This window comes from Lepidothrix coronata, unplaced genomic scaffold, assembly GCF_001604755.1.
Source record: "Lepidothrix coronata isolate B3197 unplaced genomic scaffold, Lepidothrix_coronata-1.0 Scaffold89, whole genome shotgun sequence".
Classification (NCBI taxonomy): Eukaryota; Metazoa; Chordata; class Aves; order Passeriformes; family Pipridae; genus Lepidothrix; species Lepidothrix coronata.
This window is the reverse complement of record NW_016690269.1, coordinates 1109205-1118358: the sequence shown is the minus strand read 5'-3', so window position 1 is coordinate 1118358 and position 9154 is coordinate 1109205.

The window sequence follows — 9154 nt, the reverse complement described above, 5'->3', positions numbered from 1 at the left end:
CAGAGAGATAGACAACAGGTTGGCAAAGGCATACAGTGCTTTTGGAAAGCTCCACAAAAGAGTATGGCGTAATAAACACTTGAAGAAAAGCACCAAGATCAGTGTTTACAAAGCCATAGTGTTGTCTACTCTCCTATATGGTTCCGAATCACGGGTCATCTACCGCCACCACCTGCGTCTCCTAGAGCGCTTCCATCAACGCTGCCTCCGTTCAATCTTAAACATCCACTGGTCAGATTACGTGACCAATACATCTGTTCTAGAACAAGCAGCTGTCACAAGTATTGAGGCCATGTTGCTGAGAACACAGCTGTGCTGGGCAGGGCATGTCTAAAGGATGAAGGACCAACCACCCCCTCCCTAAGATCCTGCTCTATGGTGAACTTGTCACTGGCAGCCGCTTGAGAGGAGCCCCGAAGAAAAGATACAAGGACTCCCTGAAACAACATCTCAGCCTTGGCCATATTGATCATCAGAACTGGTCTACTCTGGCCTCCAATCGGGAGGCCTGGAGACACCTCATCTATAACGCTGCTGTCTCCTTCGAGAACACACTCAGGATCACTCTCGAGGAGAAAAGGCAACGCAGAAAGAACCGTGTATTGCAGAATACACCTTCTAAGGAGTCTTTCTGCTGTGCCTTTTGCAATCGGATATGTCTGTCAAGTATTGGCCTCATAAGCCACCAACGTGCCTGTAGCAAATGTGGATAGAGCCTTCCCAAATCTTCGTTCGCGAAGCCCAGCCATGATGTCAACCTCGGGAAAACAAAAATGACAGGGTAACAGGGAAGAGTGGAAGAGAAAACTGGCAGCTATGGAAGTCTGTGTTTTGAGTCCATCATCAAATTTAAGGGATTTTTAGAATTATTATTATTATTATTTTAATTTAGAGGAGCTATTCAGCATTATTTTTGCGTATGGAAAACAGTGAACCTTGTTCAAATTTAAAGTATTCCTTGAATAGGGAATGATTCTTTGGGTAATTTGTGATTGTTTGCCTTCTTTTAAAATTTGACTGGCCTAACCTATGAGGTGAAGCAAAAATGGAAAAATTAAGACAGCTTTAGTGTGAGGAAACTGGGTTGTTGTTAAGATGGTAATGATAATTTTATCTTCTTGTTTCAGATAGTGTTACCTGACTTGTGATCTTTACTTGTAAAGCATCTTCATATTGTGGTTTTCTGTCTGAAGGTGTCAGTAACATGACATGTTAAATTTTTTGTTCTGGTTTCAGCATGAACTTGCCCTGGAAATGTCTGGGCTACAGCTTAACTCTTCACTGGGAGAAGTGGTGTTGATCTGTGTTATCCCCAAGGTTTGGAGTATTATTTTTCAGGGTTTAGGTTTAGACCCATCTTTGATCTCTGTGAATGTTAAACAATGACAATAAAAATATTTTTATTTTTGTTTTCATGTGGTTTTCCAGAAAAGGAGTGAAACTTTCGCTCTAAGGCAAGCACCTGAAATCATTGTTTAGTTTGGATTTTTTCAGTAGTTTACAAATGTGGTTGTACTGTATCAATGTTATTCTAATCTAAACCCTGGATATTCCTTGGAAAAAACAAAATCATGTGGTTTTATTAGTCTTCTCACTTCTGTCTCTTCAGAACAAAACACAGTTTCTGCTAACTATGGTTTGCTTGATTTCTTTTCCTGGGTTTGTGGGCCTGAAGATTTTTGGTTGCCTGGGGAGAATAGAGAAATAGTCAAAGTGGTAACAGTTCACTCCCTGACGTGTAGATGGGAATTCTCTCCCTGTTCCTACTAATGATGTTTTTTGCTTTTCTGCAAAGGCTTTCATTTTAATAGCAAATCTTAGTTTTCTGGTGTGTGAAGCAACCAGTTTATATCTAGCATATGTTCTCTGCTTTTCAAAGTAACTTTTCTTTGCTCCAGTGTGGTTTTTTTCCAAAGTGGTGACCTCTCCTTAATGGTATCATTAGTGAGCTGAGTATGCTCTAGTCTAAAATCTTCAAAGGCTGCAACTTGGCAGTGCTTTTTATAAAGATAATGTGCATTCTCATAAAATAACAGAAAAGTTTAATAAACACCTTCTTCTTCCCATTGATCACTGATGTCTTTCTTAAGCTTGTTAGATGATCAGTGTGAGGGAAGAATGAACAGGTACTGCAGTTTCTGAGTCCCTTGGCTACAGATGTTGCTGAAAGTGGCTTCTTGTTAAGAAATGACCTGAACAGTACACTCATGCTTCATTCCTTCCTCCTGCCTTAGAGACTTGATGTAACTGGATTAAATATACCTTTAATTAGCACATCTCACAATGGATTAATAAGAAATTAAATCCATACCTGTGCAGAAGACCTTCCTGAATACCAGATGCTTCCGAAGCAGTGCATAAATCCCATTTTTATTGAAGTGAGGCAAGGACCTCCCTTCTGTGCATGACATGAGGAGCAGCATGTGGAACTTTCTGTGTAAAATCTTTGTTTCCATTGAAGGTTGGGAGACTTCTTTCCTTTATGATCTCTTTTTATAAACAAAGTCTTCTGGGCCCAGTAAAACTCACAAGTCTTGAATAACTCTGTGTATCCTGTGGCACATGAGATTCTGAGAATCATGAAAATTAAAGTTGGCATATAGAAGCTTGTTTCCCAACAGACACTTTCTTTTCATTTCCAGGTCTGCTAAGCAGGTAAAGATTCACCAACTGCTTCATTGTGATCTCATTTCTCTGTGAAATGAGAGAGTAATTGCTCTTCTGTTGGCAGCAATTAACCATTCAGAAACATCTATCTTTCCCTATGTCTCTTGCAATATAGAAGTCCTTAATCCACATTTTTTTGATATTGACTCTTTTTTAATTTGCTCTGAAACTTATAAGATTTACCTCGTACTTACTTTGATACTTTGCTACTTTATTTCTTCTAATTTCTAAAGTGAGAAGGATTTTCTTTCTGTACTTCCTCTTTGGCATTTATTTGCATAGCATTTAAAGTTTAGGGTGCTTTACAAATGCCAAAGATAGTTTGTTTTCCCAGTAACACTAAATCCAAAAGTAAACTGAGTAGGGCAGCTCTGAAGGAAGAGCATTTTATAGATTATGGTAAATTTGCTGTGATCTTTCCTTAGGGATAGATTTCTTGTGTGAGAAATTGTTATATCAGCTTCAGACACCAGTTAGTCCTTATCTCCTACTACTCTGCCACCAGCAAATAATGCCAAGCTTGCAAAGCAGTACGTGTGAAAATGTATATGTGGAAGAAAATTCTACCACATCTGAGGTACTTGACTTCTTGCTTGTTTACACTACTGAAAATGAGGGTAATAATTACCTCCTGTTATCACCTTGTAACCTCAACAAAGTTACCCTGGGGAGGGATTTGCTTTGAAGACAAAAATTGCTGGATGCAGTAACTGAAGGATGCAAAGGTACAGGGAAAAAAATTTTTTGAAAAAATTGATTCTGTGCTTCAGTAGAGACACATAGGTTGCAACATTCGAGAAAGGCCGATGATGAAGATCAAGGATTCAGAAAGAACGAGCTAAAGCAGAGCTCCAAATGGAATCCTTATCCTTCTTTTTGCTTTCTCCAGTGGTCATGGGAGCAGGAGATGGGCTTGGAAAAGTCCATCCCTTTGAGGTAAGTTAGAATATTTACCCTTCAGTTTATTTTAACAAAATGGCCATTGCTATCCCTCCCTCAGTCTCTGCAAGTTAGTAAGATTATTCTAGAATTCAAAGCTACTGTGACAAACATGGTGCTAATCCTTCTCCCCTGTATGAGCAGAGTAGTATTAATGAAATTCTGAAAGGAAACTCGTGCTGCATTTCAGAGGAAAGTCATTCAGACCTCAGTGGTTTTGTCAAACCAGGGAACTAAAATGAATAATCCATGAATGTCTGTCCAGAGTGGGAAATCTCCTAAATTGTCCATTTTTTCCCCGGTTTCACAGTTAATCTGCCTTTTCACCTTCAGTAGGCTGGTCCAGTATTAACACACAAAATGTACTTTTCTAGCTTTTACACTTGCAAACACATTTTCGAAGTTATATGTGAAGTAACCAATAAGGCAGAAAGCTGTATAAATTAATATAAACTGCAAGTTCTGAAAATTATAAGGAATGGTTTAATTAACAGTAGCTCTAGGAGACTGCAAGAGGAAGAGGATATCTGTGCTGTCCTGTAGCTGTGCAGAGTCACTGCAGCAGCACCTGCCTGTTGTCCCCTGCTGTTCAGCACTGAAGGCAGGGTGGTCTTGTCCTGTCTTGTTCCAGCCTTGCTACTGCTGATAGTGATTGAGGGGTAGATTTTCTCTTTGGTGCCTTCAATTTAAACTGTCTCCCCTTCTAGAAGGTGAACAGCAGAGAAACATGAGTTGCTGTCTTCAGAGCTGAGGTGACTGGGTAACAATTATCAACCCATAGTATGCAAGAGTTCAGATGTGATGCCTTCTGCTCACAGGTTATAAAATATATCTCACAGGATAGGAAAATGAGTTGGCTTTTCATTTACAGGATTTTTGCACTAGTCTTTTCAAGTGTGTCCGTAGTTTAAACACCTGCCTCGTGATTTCCATTACTGGGAGTGGCAATCCAGTAACTACTTTTGAAGGAATATCGAATGTAGGAAGCACAAGACAAATACCAGATATTAGCGTTTAACATTTGGCATAGTTGTGACAAAAATCAGAAGCTCTCCCATGGGAGAGAAGGGACAATGTTGCCTCCTGTCTACTCACTGAGTTGCTGTAGTGGTGAGCAAATGGGACAGATCTGGTGAATACATACATCCAGGGGGAACTCAAGGGGATCAACAGAGGGAGAAGAATCATCAGAAGTACTTACACATTTATTTAACATCATGCCTCTGGGTGTAGTCCCCTGTACATGCAGCCTGCTGGAATAATTCTGTGTGTGAGCACCTCTAAGTGGTCAATAGAACCACAGATCCCAGGTCGGGGGTAGAAACTGGGATCTTTATTGGGGGCAGGAGATGTTAATGAAGAGGACGGATTATGCTAATTAGAGGATTGCATAATTCTCTATTACAGTTACACATGTGGTTAATATTTCCCGAAGGGAGGAAACATACGGGGGGGGGGGAGAGAACAAAAGGTTTTCTACGTGATGTTGTCTGACAACATCACCACAGAGTCTTTCCATGTCTTGCTGAAAGAGACAGGACAGTCAAACACAGCTAAATATTAAAATATTAACAGGTCTTGTAACGAGGCTCCTCAGAGTAAGGAGCTTCTCCCAGCTCCTGCTGTCCATGGCCTGCTACATAATCCTATCAGTTCCTTTTCTGCTGATATCCAAGTTTTGGATTGCAACAAGCACCTGGTGATATTTTATCCTTGTGAAGCATGCAAGAACCTGTGAATGTCTAGATCAGAGCTTCTGCCATTGTTCTGTTTCCTTTGTGCTATGTGGGTTACACAACAGTAAATCCCATTTAAAAGGCCAGCTGTAACATGTTTTATACCATGGCTGCTTTATACTTTTTTTACATCTCTGGAGCTGGCTAGGTTTTATGGAACATTTGTTCATTATTTTGGGCGTTTGTGGGATGACTCAGAGCCATCTTCGTCCACGCTGAGATGTCCTGTCCTCCCCAGGTGGTCCCTTTGATTGAAGCTGTGCTCAGCTACTGCTCTGTGGGGCAAATTCCAGGCTCACACCACATGAGCTCATACTTGGCACATCTTGCTGGCCGAGGTCGGAGCACACACTTGTGCGTGGCTTGTGGATAAATAAATCTGACCCTGCTGTTTTGGTATCTCTGTGCCTTCAGAGTTTCTGGCTCAGCGCTGCTGTCTTGCTGCTCTGATGTCAGGGGCACAAAACTCTCTGATGTTCTCCTGGTGTAGGTTCCTCTGGTGCTGTGTGCTGATGTGAAGGCAAGTCTTGTTTGATGGTGTGGTGGTTTGACAAACCCTCGAAGCCCAAGAGGAGCTGCTCGATGGAGGCCGAGCAGTTGGGGGGGGGGGGTGCAGCCTGACCCCCCGAAACCCTGATTGAGAGAGAGAGAGACAGGCTTTAATTATCTCCCCGAAAATTTCTCCTGAACTGATGTGAAAGGGTCCAGGGGTGGTAGAAATTGTGTTAATACTGTGTATATATTTATTCTTTAGTTTAAGTTTCTTTAGTTATAGTTTTCTTACTTAAAATTGTTGTGTATATATGTATATATGTTAATAATGGTTATAATATATTTACCCTTTCCCCTGTACTGCGTTCTGAGTTGTCTGTGTCTGGTAATTTTTTCTCTCACACATTGAAACAAGTTGTGGCAAAGTTTTTGAAACTAGCTTGGCTCTTGGAGCTCCCATGTTTTTCAAACCACCACAGATGGGCAGAGCCTTCTGTTCTTCTAGAGTTTGAGTTCTGACACCAAGTGATGAATTTCTGACATCCTGAGCTCAGGCAGGGGCGGATAACAATTCCCAACTCGCTTAAGGACTCCACATTTGATGGTAGCATATGCTACAGGAGAGCAGGTTTTGTGTTTCAGAAGTCTGATTTGATGTGGTTTTGTGTGTTCAGTGTTTTGTGGGGAAAGCCCAGTAGGTGGTTCATGGGGTAAAACACAGCAGACTGAGGTCCAGGGAAGGATGACAGTATTTACTGGTTCAGTACCCTTGTTTCCAAGGTTTATGGCTAGATACAGGTCACTGCAAAATCTCCGAGGTTCCAAAGCTGCCTGGGGCTGTGTGAGGAGCCTGGCAGCTGTGAGGTCTCAGAACTCTTCTTTGTTGATGCCAGGACACAGACCTTTAGTTTCCCAAGTTTGTATTGAGAGGCAACCACACACAGAACTTGAGCTTACTCTCTTCTGCATGAATATCTGTGTTCAAGTAGACCAGGGTGATTTTGAAGGACTGGTCTTCCCGAGGATAAAGACCCCAACCTTTTAACTGACTAATGTGGTGTCAGAGTACTGGGATTTGGGGTCTATTTTGCTATACTTATTTGAAAAGCCAGGTTTCTGTTATGCTTGGTCCATGAGTTTTTGTCTTGGTTTAGAGTTTAAACTGTGTGTAGTATTACCAGCAGCATAATACAAATAATAAATATGATCTGAGCTTTCCTGCTCCAGTTGTAAAAGTATTCTATTTTCTCCACTTGATCTTGGATTTTTTCCTGAAAATGCTGCTATTCTACTTGCATTGAACAGATGTAGACCTAGCAGAAAGATTGCAAAATCCTTGTGTCCTGTCATCACAAACCAAAAAAGGGTTAAAAGATTTGGATCATAGCTTTGAATGAGTGAGTCCTTCAATCACAGAGACCCTACAGGGCTGAACCCCAGGTAGGGAAAGACAAAGGGTGAAACACTGGGGCCATATCAGCACAGTCTTGGAGAAGAGAGAAGAATCTCTTTTTTAATAGGTAGAAAATTATGGTGGGCAGCTATGGATTCCATAAAGTATTATTAGGGATTTTAAGGTATTACATCCAATGATCCATGTAAAATATAATGAGCTTGTCGGGGTAAATGTAGCAATTACATGCATGATTTGAATATAAAACCTGTATCTTGCTTTTCACGAAGCTTTATTGTTTAAAAATTCAACTCAGACTGAGCTGCAAAAACGTGCTAGAAAGTACAGAGTGACTTAATCCTCATTTAATGTGGGTTTAAACTTTTTAACCGTGCGTTTGTGAGATTCCAAAGTGCTGGTCCTGCTTGAAATGTCTTCATTATTAGCCCCATTTCTAAATGGTGACTTGTTATAATTCCTCATGGCTGGAGTCGGTAAGTGATGTTACTTTTTGGCAGACCGAGTCTCAGGGGCGTTTCAGTCCTTTGCCACTGGGAGTCAGGGTTTCCTAACACGAGCAGCTTCTCATGACACAGTGCTGGGAGCCAGTGCTTGCTCTTTACTGGGAAGGGAAATACCACCCTCTAATGCCAAAGCCTTTGTCCGTTAGGAAAATCCTATGTGCTAAAGTTACACTAAAAGTTACCTTTGTTTGAAATAGTCCAGATTTAACCTTTCCAGCAGATGGCCAGGAAATTCTAAACACAGTTCTTTTTGTTTGCTTGAGAGTCCATTGAATCTCGTCGCAATGTCCTAAAAATCTAATTTCTGAAAAGGATGCACATTTTCTGCATGAGTGAGGAAGCAAAAGAGACTAGTCAGGTGTACAGCCTTCTTTGCCCTGAGAAATGCCTTATACTTCTGATTAGTCTGGTGCACAGCAGCAAGGGAGATTCTTCTCACTTGATGGGTAACAGTTTTATAGGACTGCCCCAAACGTGTCCTTTTAGCTGAAATACAGTGTGATCTTAGCAACAGCAACCCTTTTTTAGTTATGTTTTAGGAGGTATTTTTTTACCACATGAAATACAGAGACAAAGCTGGTAAGATACTGAAAACCCCAGTGAGGCAGAAATTTTTTTTTTAATTTTGTGCGTGACATGGCTGATGTTTGGTCTTGGGTCTGAAGGTGCAAAAATTAAAACAGTCCCTATCCAAACACCCTCAAATGGCAGAAAGGAGCAGGTGAACACAGAAACAGAGACCACATCTCAAATTGGAAATGGCTTGAGTCAAACTCTTTATAGATGAAATCTGCCAGTATGTGGACAATTAGAATTCTCTTCCTGAGAATTTCAAGTGGAGTGCTTGAAAGAGAGTTTTGTGGTGACCAGTTTCTCTCTCTTATTGCTCTCATGGGCATTTTTTCTGCTTTTAGTTTTATCTTTATCCACTAAGCAACTCAGCTCAGCTTCTACTTGTTAATAACTCAGTTTCAAAAGCTGGGGTCGTGTTTCCTTCTCTGACCTCGTTATATTAAATAGTGTTTGCAGGTATAAAATTCCACCTATTGCAAACATCTTTGTGGATGTACATTTATGTTACTCTATTTTGAGTATTTGTGCTTGGACTTCACCTTTTTTTCCTTGATTTGATTTCTGGTTGTTTTTTTTTTCTTCTAAGTTTGCATCCAATTAAAAAAACAAGGGGGGGGGAATTAAAATTTATCTGTCTGCCTGCATCAAATTTTATTTCTATTACAAAAAAAAAATAAAATGCAAATCCTTTCAAACTATTGAGCCTTCAATTAAATATACTTAATCTGCTTCCTCAGGATAAAAAAATGTTATAGTGGAAGGTGAAGTTGTAAACCAGCTGGGGAACCATCAACATATCTGGGCTCACAGACCCAAATAAAAATAAAGGT